The sequence below is a fragment of the Bufo bufo genome, chromosome 2 (assembly GCF_905171765.1).
Source record: "Bufo bufo chromosome 2, aBufBuf1.1, whole genome shotgun sequence".
In the NCBI taxonomy this organism is placed as follows: Eukaryota; Metazoa; Chordata; class Amphibia; order Anura; family Bufonidae; genus Bufo; species Bufo bufo.
The window spans coordinates 40303005-40317709 of NC_053390.1; positions in this window are offsets into that span (position 1 = coordinate 40303005).

Below are 14705 nucleotides of genomic sequence, written 5' to 3' on the forward strand. Positions count from 1 at the left end.
ACCCCCCATTAATCAAGAAAGCCATCCCTTTTTCACAATACCAACGGGTGAAAAGGATTGTTACTGATCCTGACACCTGTCAGATTAGGATGAATGAAATGACAAGTAAATTTCTCAACAGAGGCTATCCTAAACACCTATTAGAATTTCAAAAGAAAAAACTTGATAAGCCGCAGGGACCAAAAATCAATAAACCGTACCGCATTCCACTAGTGGTGAAATACCACCCATGGACACAAAAAATTAGGGGTATCATTAATAAACACTGGCACATAGTCTCTAGGTCATACCCTCAGATAGAGGCTTTTCAAAATTTACCAATGATGTGCTTTAGGCCTCTTTCACACTTGCGTTGTTGGGATCCGGCATGCACTTCCGTTGCCAGAGGTGCCTGCCGGATCCGTAACAACGCAAGTGTACTGAAAGCATTTGAAGACGGAACCGTCTACCAAATGCTTTCAGTGTTACTATGGCACCCAGGACGCTATTAAAGTCCTGGTTGCCATAGTAGGAGCGGGGGAGCGGTATACTTACAGTCCGTGCGGCTCCCGGGGCGCTCCAGAATGACGTCAGAGCGCCCCATGCGCATGGATGACGTGATCCATGTGATCACGTGATCCATGCGCTTGGGGCGCCCTGACGTCACTCTGGAGCGCCCGGGGAGCCGCACGGACGGTAAGTATACTGCTCCCCCGCTCCCCGCTACACTTACCATGGCTGTCAGGACTTTAGCGTCCCGGCAGCCATGGTAACCACTCTGAAAAAGCTAAATGTCGGCTCCGGCAATGCGCCGAAACGACGTTTAGCTTAAGACCGGATCCGGATCAATGCCTTCCAATGGGCATTAATCCCGGATCCGGCCTTGCGGCAAGTCTTCAGGATTTTTGGCCGGAGCAAAAAGCGCAGCATGCTGCGGTATTTTCTCCGGCCAAAAAACGTTCCGTCCCGGAACTGAAGACATCCTGATGCATCCTGAACGGATTTCTCTCCATTCAGAATGCATTAGGATAAAACTGATCAGGATTCTTCCGGCATAGAGCCCCGACGACGGAACTCTATGCCGGAAGAAAAGAACGCAAGTGTGAAAGAGCCCTTACAAGAGCGGACAATATCCGTGATAAAATTGTTCGAGCCGATATAGGCACTAACAGATTAAGTTTGAGGCAAACTACACTGACTACGCCGCGTCAGGGCACATTTCCATGTCTAAATTGTAACAATTGTTCCAGTGTGATTAGAGGTACCACCTTCACTCATCCTCATTCTGGTGAACAAACATGTTCACATGCGACAGTAAAAATGTCATATACGATCTTAAATGCCCCTGCGGCTTACTTTATGTAGGGGAAACTTCAATGCAGATAAAAGACAGATTGAGCAAGCATAAATCCACCATCCGCACTGAAAATGTATTACTTCCCTTGCCACATCATTTTCACGAAAAACGACATGCAATTTCGCAGTTACGATTTCAAGTTATTGAAAGCATATCACTACCCCGCCGCGGTGGAGATAGAAACAAATTACTTCTAAAGAGAGAAGCCTATTGGATCCACCGGTTACAAAAGGTGGAACCAAGAGGGCTTAATCGTGATTATAACATTTCTGGATTCATTTAGTTCTTGATCATGTGTATATAATATACAATACTTATATTTCAATTTATGTTTTATTTACAGCGGATTTGAATTTCTACCGCTCTACATTGATTTCTGTGTTTCATGATATCTACAATTATTCAATCCGTATCGGCCCCCATGTGGGAGGAGCTTAATATATGATGTCAGTTCCGTTTTTTGTTCATTGGATGTATATAAGATGCAACGATAGGATTGTATTATATAGTCTGAAGAAAGCACGAGTATGTGCTGAAACGCGTCACTATGCTTTATAATAAGTGACTGAATAAATAACATTGAAAATTCAACGCGAGTGCCGGTCCTCTTTCTTCATTTCGTAAGTTGGGACGCCTGCCTATCGACACGTGCACCGCAATCATATAAGCAGTGCCGACCTTTTTCTACAACATGAAGAAAGAAGGGTCTTGGGAACAGTGGAGAACACTGATGCTTCCCTTTTTGTCAAGAAGTGTTTGCCTATATCCGGCCTGAAGAAGGGGTGTAAGGGGAAGGGGTGGTGGTACAGCTGTCCATGGCCCATGCGGGCACGGACACTGTGCTAGTCACCATGCTTCTGACTAGTACTCCAGCCTCTGTACACACACTTGCAAATCGTTCTCCAGCCAATAGTGAGGGGTTCCTGAGTATTTAAGATGCCCTCTTCATGCAGAGGGTGCCTGAGCTTTAACGTGTTGAAGTCGAGTGCTTCTGTGATTCTCCTGTGTTTGTTCCTGTCTATCCTCCAGCCCTGCCTGTGCGCTCCTACACTTCCAGTTTCTGTTCTGTTGGTTAACCCTGTCTGTCTGCCTTGTTCGTGTTCCTGTATCCAGCATGCCTGCCCTGTCTTTGTCTTCACTACTAGTGTTAAGCGAGGCGAGCTTGGGATGCTTCATCCGATGTTGCTTTGTTCAAAACTTCGGAATAATACTGGACGGAGATCCGTCGATGTACAGTATTAGAATGTATGGGCTCCGATGAGCCGAAGTTCCGAGGTATTAGTTGGAACCGAAGCGGAGTTTGGTTTCAAGTTTTAAAGTGATTTTCCACTTTAAAAATCAACTACTGAAGTCATTCAACAAAGTCGCATGCGGCTTCGTAAATAACTTACTTCAACTCATCGGAGCCCATACATTCTAATACTGTACTGAGACTGATCTCCGTACAGTATTATTTTGACGTTTTGAATGAAACGACTTCAGATGAAGCATCCCAAGCTCGCTTCGCTCAACACTATTCATTACTGACCCACCTGCGTCTTTATCTACACTACCAGCGTCCAGTCCAGATATAGTAACTAGGGATGAACGAATTTCATATTTTGAAATTCGAGTTCGGTTTGTGGTATAATCTGAAATGCACAATGGATTCCATTACCACGGACCATAACGCAATTCCATGACGGAATGCACAACAGAATGCCTTTAGAGGCATTCCGTTATTTATTCCGTCATAATAGAAGTCTATGGCCTGCATAACGGATCCGTCCCGTTATGCTGGAGTCCTCTCCTGCATAAAGTAAACGGGACGGATCCGTTATGCAGGCCATGGACCTCTAAAGGCATTCCGTCATGGAATTGCGTAATGGTCCCTGGTAACGGAATCCATAAAGCAATAAAGCTGCCAACTACACTGGGACTATCCCAGGAGGTAGTGGTTTGGTTGCTTACCTGCAGCGAAGACCAGTTCCCTGGACAGGGAATAAAGGGTGAATACCAGGGAGAGTTAAAGTAACGCCCTTAGGGTTAGCCCTATGCCAAACCGGTTAGCTGTCAGAGTGGGTCCACACTCACTGTTCCGTAACAATGGCACATAGGGAGGAACCTTTTATTGGGACGATTCGACCTTTCATACGTTGGTATAGAAGATTTTTCACACTAGTGTGAAAAGCATCAGAAGTGAATGCTTGGGATTTGCTGAATACATCCGTTGTCATTCTATTAATCCGAGATTCACCGTTCATCATTGATAGGAATCTCTGAGTCCCACTTGGTACCCCTGGCACCAAACTTCTAGTATCGGCTTGGTTTGAGTCCCTTTCTGACGTCAGGAGAGCGCTTCACTCAGTAGGTAACAAAAGACACAACAGTGATGTACTGAATGAACACTCTGAGGTTTATTTTTAATGCACACAGGTTATATAGAGGGGGCTTTACCCTCTTTATTAGCATATCATCGTATGTTATGTATTTAACCTATCATATTAACACGTTTCATTCTACGCTCAGAGAAATAGAAACAAAAACGGAACTTCCATATTAGGAATATTGTCCGGGAGTAGTGCCAAAGAGATAAGATTCAGGGTTACAGAGAATAGAAACCTTACAGTATATTAGTTTCACAGCAATCAGAGTTAGTACCTAACATAGAAACAAAACTTCAGCAAAAAGCAGAATTCATTTTGACATAATAAAGAACATGGATTCCTTTCAAATCCCCTCTTAGAACCTTTAGTGGATCACACTACATGGTTCTTTCCTTTCTTGTCCTTTTTCTCTATATATGATATTAGGTAATTCTTATACCCATCTGGGCTTCGATCCTCCTGGGGTACAGTAGTCTGATATAATGACATATTAGAGAGCCCTTTTTCTAGCATTCGTCTCACACAGGGAATAACACATAATGCTACTACACCTATTACTACAATTACTATTAGTATGACAATCCCTAGTTGCATGAGACCTTGTTTCCAACTTGTGAACCATCCAAAGTATTGATCCCATGGATCATTTATACCTGAGTTCTTTTTCAGTTCTACTGACAGATCTTCAAGCTTCTTTATAGCTATTGTGACCTTACCAGTGGGGCCAGTATTATTTGGTATGTATGTGCAGCAGGAGGTTGGATCAATCAATACTCGGCACACCCCGCCCTTCTCTGCAAGAATCATATCCAACACCATTCGATTCTGGAATGTCATGATTGAGTCTGCTTGTAGTTCTTCTGCTACCCCTTGTAATGCATCTCTGGTATAGTTTACAAACCTTTGCTGATTGTAGTATATGTAATTTATCCAATCAACATTTTTATTCACAGTAATAATGGGAAATATTGATTCAAATCCGGCGGCTACTTGATCTCTAGCTTTGAACTCATCTGGGACCTCTCTTGGAACACCTATTGCATCTATATACACATGGGGGTCAAAACTTGAAAGGGGGTTGCTTCTTTTGTTTATCTTTAGCACCCCTTTGTCTATAATATCTGATTCAGTAAAAATGTGCATGTTCATTATAGCTTTGGCAAGCGCACATTCACCTTTCCAGGCACCTTCCAATCTGGATCTTATTTTTCCATCTCCACAGATCCAGTACACAGATCCAGTACTCCTATGGAGTACACTTGGTTCTGAGTGAGGGATATGTTCAGATTGCTGTATTTGTGACAATAACCTTTGGTGAAATTCTGTACATTCCTCCCATGTGTACTCCCCTTGTAACATGTGTAGTTACCTGGATATACCTGGATACCTGCCCCTGGGCGAGGATTTTTTAACAAAAGAGGGTATTTTGATTTCCATTCTGTACATGCACTGTGGTTATAAGACATATTAACAAAAAGAGTCAAAAAACATTCTTCAACACTTCCTGGTAACACTAGGGGTACAGTACCTAGGTGTGGCTTGGCAGCACCACATATGTAACAGTTACTTTTATTCACAGAGGCTGCACTATACTTCATCCACTCCAGCCACAAATTAACATCAGAAAAACCCGTCCCCATGGCCAAAGTATCCTCATATGTGGGATTAGATATGGCCCTTAGGTTTTTTAGAGAAACTATATGCGGGGCTAGTGGGTTTTTGGAGACACCTGTGATGGGCTGGTATTCCTTAGACTTATACATATCTCTAAGTTTGAACATTTGTGTTACCCGGGAAGTCGCAGCTCCCCACATTTTATGGAAGTACCATCCCAATACATAATCTCCTTCATCATATTTACCAGGGTTGTCTATTGTCAATACAATTTTCATTTCCGCTGACCTTTTTTTTGCAATAATTCAATGAGGAGGTGTCCACATAACACGTCCCTCTCTCAAGGAGTGTCATTCTAGTCAAAAGGGACTTAGAATTTTTATCCCTCCTTTTGAGGGCACTTTCTGGTTTATATCCCCATTCTGTCCCTGTATTCCACCCTACTGATCCCCAGTATCCACAACCTTTTCCCCAGTATGAGTCTGTTACACATATATAGGCCTGTCCTTCTACATAGTCATTAGAACAATAGTTATAATATGAACATGTTTTCAATATATCACAAAGGCAAAAGGTGTAGGTAGCTACGTGAGTGTTAGATGAATTATACCAAAAGGTGATGACGCCGCCCTTGCTAGTTGCGGCTACTTCTCCCTTACTACTAATTGGTAAAATCAACAAGATTATTGAAGCAATCTTAGTCAGTACATTCAACCATTTCCCAGAAAGGGGTGAGGAGCTCATCATGTTGGAGGTCAGGGCTGTCTGCCCCCGTTAGTACCTCTGGGCCTTGTTGGAGGTCAGGGCTGTCTGCCCCCGTTAGTACCTCTGGGCCTTGTTGGAGGTCAGGGCTGTCTGTCCCCGTTAGTACCTCTTGTCCTTCTTCAAGGCCAAGGCTGTCTGCCTCCGTTCCTGCCTCCTCTCTTGTTCTCACAAGCTTCACTCGGGTGGCGTGGATCCAAGTTGGAGACTGTTCAGTCAGCACGGCTGTTCTGGTTACTGCGACCACGGTAGTGGGTTGGCCATATGCGAAGTCACCTTGGGATTTTCCTTTCTTCAGTGTTTTGATCACTACCTCATCCTCCACTCTGTATGGGTGGGTGGGTTCCTGTGGAAGAGAGGGAGACTTACAAGCAACTTTTTCCTCAGTTTTATTAAGAACCTGTATCAATTTGGTGACATATTCTTCCCTTATTAAATCAAGATCACCTTCCTGCACTATCATTGGGCGTCTTGCCCAGGGGGTGGGGAAAGGCCTTCCCATGAGTATCTGTAAGGATTCTCAATACTGTTATATCCTACCCCCTCTTTGCAGACTAATCCTGTCTTAGGATTTTTCTGCAATACTGGATAACACCAGTCTTGCTGTTCCTGTTCAGTGGAATATCTTTGAAGATCAGTAAGCATTTGTGACATCTCAGGGGTTGGAGGTGCCAAACATGGCATCTCCCAATGGTTACATGGACCTGTGGGGTTGCATTTGGCCACTCGTTTCGCCACCTTATCTGCCAGCGCATTGCCCTGTGAGACATGATCCTTACCATCTGCTGCCGTGAATCCTCTCCTCTGTCAAATCATACCATGGTCCCACACTACCCCATGTGCGTACCTACTATCAGTATAAATGGTGACAGATCTATCAGTATGTAGAATACATGCTCTAGTGAGTGCAATGAGCTCAGCTGCCTGCTGTGTTGAGTGTGGATGTCCTTGAGTAGGCCTATAACATCATGTGTAGTGTGCAAAAATGGTGTAACGTCACATTGTGAAAGGAGTTGCCAGCTCTACCATCATAGCACAGGCTGCAAGAGAACACAGACATGCCGGCATCCCTTGAACATTACCTTTGAGAAAAATACACAAGGACGCAACTTTCCTCCGTGTTCTTGTGTCAGTACACCCGCCATGGTTTTACAATTTTTTCGTGCAAACATGTGGAAGTTTGTAGTCAGGGAGGCCCAATCCTGGACTTGACATTAATAAACATTTCAGATAATCAAATGCATTGTACATTTCTGAAGACCATCTTATTAAATCAGGTTTGTCCTGCAGTGTTGCCTGTCTCTAGATATTATCATAGTAGGAACAGTCTGGGATCCATTGTCTGCAGTAGTTTATCATTCCAAGGAAGGATAGCATTTCCTTCTTGGAGTGCGGGGTGACCAATCCCGCTACAGACTGAACTCTCCCTGGACTGATCCTCCTTTCCCCCTTTTTCAGGACAAACCCCAAGTATTCGACTTGCTGTTTACACCATTGCATTTTCCCTAATGACACTTTGTGTCCACATTCAAACAACCATTGTAACAGTGATATACCATCCTCAATGTTGGCCTCCACTGACATACTGCACAACAGTAAATCATCCACGTATTGCAACAACACGGAACCTTGGGGGGGGGTGCCATGGTTTTAACGTGGCTTGGAGGACTATGCTGTACACTACAGGTGAATCAGCATATCCCTAGGGAATTTCTGCCCCAGGTCAGTTGACATCTGTCAAAGGAAAAAGCAAAAATTAGTCTGGTCTTCTTGTCAACTGGGATAGAAAAGAATGCGATTTTCAGATCTATCACACTGAACCAAACAGCGTCTGCTGGAATGGCAGATAGTAATTGAGTGATGTCAGGTACAACAGGGGCTATAGGCACAATGATGTTGTTGATGGCCCTTAAATCCTGTACAAAGCGGGTAGCACCATCTGCCTTTGTCACTGGATTCACGGGCGTGCTGTAGGGTGAAATCACCTCTTCCAGGATTCCCTTTTGTAGGAATTCTTTTATCATTGGCCTAAGTCCATCAAGTTTCTCTTTTGGCAGTAGGTATTGTTTCTGGAACACTGAAATGACACCTGGTTTTACAGTAGCTTTGTAAGGTGTGCAATCTATGAATCCTGTGTCATATTCATTTGAAGACCATAATGCAGGGTTAATGTTGTTAAGTTCTGGGTGGTTCTGTATGTTTGCAAGAATCAGTGGCACTGGTGTAGAGACTGGAATGAGATCTGAGTGTACTCTTATGCCCTGATTTTTGGCTGACACTTGTAAGTCAAGCTTAATGAACAAATCTTTACTTAACACACTTGAGGTTGCACTGCTATCTACCATGAATCCTACTCTCAGTCATCTAAGTCCACCCCTTTTAGTCGGACGCTGTGGTCCACCTTCTGTCCGTGAGAACAGAGCTCTGATGTGAAGCACAACACTTAACATGTAACACATAACTTCAAACATTGAAACAAACAGATCTGACAATACAGACATAAACGCACAAAAGGCCCATAAAAACTTTTCATTGACTTCAATAATAAAAAAAATTTACAGCTTGATCAATGCTGTTGGCACCAATAAAAACCAAAAACTTCCAAGAAAAATAAAATAAAATTCTCAATGCGCATATTATATGAAAACAAATATCGTACTCCATACACATTCATATACATTTCATGTATTCATCTTCACAAAACAGCTCATAACCACGCCCTTACACATAAAAACTGAATTGCACACACAGCTCTCCTAAAGCATCCATTAGGGCTCTTTCACACTTTCAACTCCACTACAACTCAGAGCCACACCCATTCACATTCCACTGAGTCATTTGTCTTCCAACCTAATCACACAATTGTCTTTGTTTCATCCCAAAACTTGCAGCACAGACAAACACAGCTTTCCACACCACACCCAGAATTGCTGATGGTCTGTCGCGGTAAGACAATATACATGTTATAATCATAAAGTCATTTTGTTAAACCCAAATCATTTTATATGTCAGGTGTTCTTAGTTAATGTTGTACATATTTAATAATTCTTGTTAAAAACTGGATTCTCACATTACACTGCTGGGGAAAGAAAATTATTGAACAATTTTTGTCTTTTATAATAATATTACACATATAACATCACTTACTCTGCAGGATTCCCTACTCATTTGTATCATGTAATCCATATCCTAGGACGGGTCATGGTCAAAATGTGGCCATGCTTCTTTGTCTCCCAGACAAAGACCCTTTATCATGTCCATGTGGTACGGGCTATTATCGCCGTCCCTGGGAAAAAGGGGCTAGCAGCTTGCATGAACTCAGTCCATCCAGCTAAGTTATCCACCCATGGGTTAAATAGGAAGTAATTTGTGGGACTACACCGTGCAACATAAACTTTGCATGTTTCTCCCGTCTCAGGTTTGGGATGATTTGTTTTAGACCCTTGTGACCCCATTCCGTCTGATATTTTAATGATGCTACTTTCCTAGGACTGGCTGCACTGAAGCGTTAAGGATTCGACAAATTAATGCTGTCAACTAGGCAAAGGACTCAGGTCTGATCAGAAAATATCAGAGTGTCTCATCAAACATATAATTTGTTGCTTTGGTCTGCCGCTTGTGTTCACCTATCTGCGGGTTAATGCTCCCAGCCGGGGGTGGGGCGTATTGCAGACCTCCGCAACACAGTAAAACAACAATGCAATGTCCTTAAAACTCTATGCAAATAGTGAACTTCAGTCCATACACTTACCACCCGGACATCAGTATCCTTATCTCAACTCTAATAATCCTATACTTTAAAACAACGTTAAAAGAGTCAAACCAAGCTCCATCCTTGTCTCCCTGAGACAATATTATGTAGTGCGCACTATATTTTCTCTGAGTGATCCTCACGGCGGACTCCCGGAGTCCCCGGGTCACTCCCCCAGACTCCCGGAGTCTGTACCCTGTATCCCTGATACAGTAATTATACTAGAAGTTGTAGGTTCTACTTACTAGATCGAGACGTGGTCCTCGGATCGGCCAGAGGACAATAACAGATGCCTTCCTTACCGAACACGAGGAAAACCTTCTCGATCCCGGACGAGCCCCCAAACTGATAGGAATCTCTGAGTCCCACTTGGTACCCCTGGCACCAAACTTCTAGTATCGGCTTGGTTTGAGTCCCTTTCTGACGTCAGGAGAGCGCTTCACTCAGTAGGTAACAAAAGACACAACAGTGATGTACTGAATGAACACTCTGAGGTTTATTTTTAATGCACACAGGTTATATAGAGGGGGCTTTACCCTCTTTATTAGCATATCATCGTATGTTATGTATTTAACCTATCATATTAACACGTTTCATTCTACGCTCAGAGAAATAGAAACAAAAACGGAACTTCCATATTAGGAATATTGTCCGGGAGTAGTGCCAAAGAGATAAGATTCAGGGTTACAGAGAATAGAAACCTTACAGTATATTAGTTTCACAGCAATCAGAGTTAGTACCTAACATAGAAACAAAACTTCAGCAAAAAGCAGAATTCATTTTGACATAATAAAGAACATGGATTCCTTTCAATCATCAGTCGTGAAATTTCATTTCTTGATATCAAGCCGCTGTAGGCAGAAAATTTGATCCTCCTGGTAAGTTCATGTCATCCTAGACAGAAGACATTTCCCTGAGACAGCTACAGGAGGTTAGAGAACTTTGGGTCTGGTAGCAGCAGGGTGGGGCGAAGACGAAAATGGAGTTAAAGGGGTCCTCTCACTTCAGGAAGTGGCATTTATCTTATAGAGAAAGTTAATACAAGACACTTACTAATGTAATGTTATTATCCATATTGCTTCCTTTGCTGGCTGGATTCATTTTTCCATCACATTATACACTGCTTGTTTCCATGGTTACAGACCACTCTGCCATCCATCAGTGGTGGCCGTGCTTGCACACTACAAGAGAAAGCGTCGGCCTCTCTGGTTGCCTGGACCATGGGAGCGCACATAGGCTAGTGCTTTTTCCTATTTTGTACAAGCACGGCCACTGCTGCTGGATTGCAGGGTGGTCATAACCAAGGAAACGGGCAGTGTATAATGTGATGGAATCCAGCCAGCAAAGGAAGCAATATGGATAATAATATATTAGTAAGTGGCTCATTAACTTTCTCTACATGAATAATGCCACTTACTGAAGTGAGACAACCCCTTTAAAGGGAACTTGTCACCAGGATTTTGTGCATAGAGCTAGGGACATGGGCTGCTAGATGGCCGCTAGCACATCAGCAATACCCAGTCCCCACAGCTCTCTGCGCTTTTATTGTGTTATAAAACCTTTTTGATCAATATGCAAATGACCTGATATGAGTCCTGTGTCCGGAGATGAGTCAAGCGGAAAGGAGCCCAGCACCGCCCCGCGTCCTCCGAATCTCCTCCTTGCTAGCTGACGTCACAGAGCTGGAGCGCCGAAATCTCGCGATGCGCGAGCTAGCGCATGCGCAGTGTCGGCATCATGTTCATTCCCTGTGCTGGCATCAGCACAGGGAACGAGCTACGCTTGCGCTAGCTCGCGCATCGCAAGATTTCGGCGCTCCAGCTCTGTGACGTCAGCCAGCAAGGAGGAGATTCGGAGGATGCGGGGCGGTGCTGGGCTCCTTTCGATTCACATAAAACTTCGTTCTACAGTACAGCATTAGAATGTATTGGCTCTGATGAGCTGAAGTTATTACTTTGCGATATCTCGCGAGTTTTCGCATAATAACTTCAGAAATTGATTTATACTGTGAAAAAAACATTTCCCGAACTCGGGTTTGGTTCCAAGGTACCACTTGGAACCAAACCAGAGTTCAGGAAATAGTTTTTTTTACAGTAGAAATTGATTTATGAAGTTATTACCCGAAGTCTCGTGAGAATTCGCAAAGTAATAACTTCAGCTCATCAGAGCCAATACATTCTAATACTGCACGGAGTGTTCGCTCTATACAGTATTTAAACAAAGTATTATGCGAATCGACTTCGGATGTTTCGCTCATCCCTAATAATAAACCTCAGTGCTGGATCTTCAGTTTTGACATAGAGTAAAAAAAACACACCAAAAACCAAATAGGCTTTCTCTTTATGTTTCTTTATCAAAAATCTTCAATGTTATAGTGCATACATAAAAGACTCATAGTCAGAAGTAGGGTTGAGTGGTATACCAGTGTTCACGATATACCGCGGTTTTAAAAAACGGCAATATGGCGATATCTCTGTTTTCTATTGTATTTTGTGATGTCATCGAAGCGGTCATGTGCGCTGACAGCTTCTAAATCTGCGTCTGCCCGCCCCTGCTCGCTCCTGGCTCCTTCTTGCTCCGCCTCCCTTATTCAAGTCTCCAGACTCCACCCACCATCTGACATCACCGTCCGTCACCCACCCATGCCGATTCTATTGTATGTGGCGAACTCTGCTTGTGTGCTCTGATGACAAAATTACAAACTTATTACCTCCCGCAGCGGCCACCCCCGGCTCTCCCTCCTCCTTGCTCCCATATTCAAATCTCCGCCCACCGACATCTGATGTCAGAATCGGAGCACCCAAGCGAAGCAGCCGCGGAAAAAGTCTCTCCAGACTCCCTCCGCAGAAGAGTTCGCTACTTCGCCCGACTCCTGGCCTGCGAGGAGTGTCCAGGCAGAGGAACAGGAGTGAGTGAGAGACCCTAAAAAGCATAGAATAGTGTCAGCACATTGATCTATAATAGCAGGCATTAGGGAATAATGAGTCACATGAGTCCCCCAAACATGAGCAACAAGACTTTATTATAACATCCCCTTGTGGCCCCCGCCCCCTACAGTATAACGTCTTTGTGGCCCCCATACAGTATAACGTCTCCTTGTGGCTGCCCCCAAACAGAATAACGTCTCCTTGTGGCCCCCATACAGTATAACATCTCCTTGTGGCCCCCATACAGTATAACATCTCCTTGTGGCTGCCCCCATACAGTATAACGACTCCTTGTGGCTCCCCCCCCATACAGTATAACGTCTCCTTGTGGCTGCCCCCATACAGTATAACGTCTCCTTGTGGCTGCCCCCATACAGTATAACGTCTCCTTGTGGCTGCCCCCATACAGTATAACATCTCCTTGTGGCTGCCCCCATACAGTATAATGTCTCCTTGTGGCTGCCCCCATACAGTATAATGTCCCCTTGTGGCTGACCCCATACAATATAACATCTCCTTGTGGCTGCCCCCATACAGTATAACATCTCCTTGTGGCTGCCCCCATACAGTATAACGTCTCCTTGTGGCTGCCCCCATACAATATAACATCTCCTTGAGGCTGCCCCCATACAGTATAATGTCTCCTTGTGGCTGACCCCATACAGTATAACGTCTCCTTGTGGCCCCCATACAGTATAACGTCTCCTTGTGGCTGCCCCCATACAGTATAATGTCTCCTTGTGGCTGACCCCATACAGTATAACGTCTTTGTGGCCCCCATACAGTATAACGTCTCCTTGTGGCTGCCCCCATACAGTATAATGTCTCCTTGTGGCTGACCCCATACAGTATAACGTCTTTGTGGCCCCCATGCAGTATAACATCTCCTTGTGGCTGCCCCCATACAGTATAACGACTCCTTGTGGCTCCCCCCATACAGTATAACGTCTCCTTGTGGCCCCCATACAGTATAACGTCTCCTTGTGGCTGCCCCCATACAGTATAACGTCTCCTTGTGGCCCCCATACAGTATAACGTCTCCTTGTGGCCCCCCATACAGTATAACGTCCCCTTGTGGCTGCCCCCATGCAGTATAACGTCTCCTTGAGGCTGCCCCCATACAGTATAACGTCTCCTTGTGGCTGCCCCCATACAGTATAACGTCTCCTTGTGACTGCCCCCATACAGTATAACGTCTCCTTGTGGCTGCCCCCATACAGTATAACATCTCCTTGTGGCTGCCCCCATACAGTATAACATCTCCTTGTGGCTGCCCCCATACAGTATAACGTCTCCTTGTGGCTGCCCCCATACAATATAACATCTCCTTGTGGCTGCCCCCATACAGTATAACGTCTTTGTGGCCCCCATACAGTATAACATCTCCTTGTGGCTGCCCCATACAGTATAATGTCTCCTTGTGGCTGCCCCCATACAGTATAATGTCTCCTTGTGGCTGCCCCCATACAGTATAATGTCTCCTTGTGGCTGCCCCCATACAGTATAACGTCTCCTTGTGGCTGCCCCCATACAGTATAACGTCTCCTTGTGGCTCCCCCCATACAGTATAACGTCTCCTTGTGGCTGCCCCCATACAGTATAACGTCTCCTTGTGGCTGCCCCCATACAATATAACATCTCCTTGTGGCTGCCCCCATACAGTATAACGTCTCCTTGTAGCTGCCCCCATACAATATAACATCTCCTTGTGGCTGCCCCCATACAGTATAACGTCTCCTTGTGGCTGCCCCCATACAATATAACATCTCCTTGTGGCTGCCCCCATACAGTATAACGTCTCCTTGTGGCTGCACCCATACAGTATAACGTCTCCTTGTGGCTGCCCCCATACAGTATAACGTCTCCTTGTGGCTGCCCCCATACAGTATAACATCTCCTTGTGGCTGACCCCATACAGTATAACGTCTTTGTGGCCCCCATGCAGTATA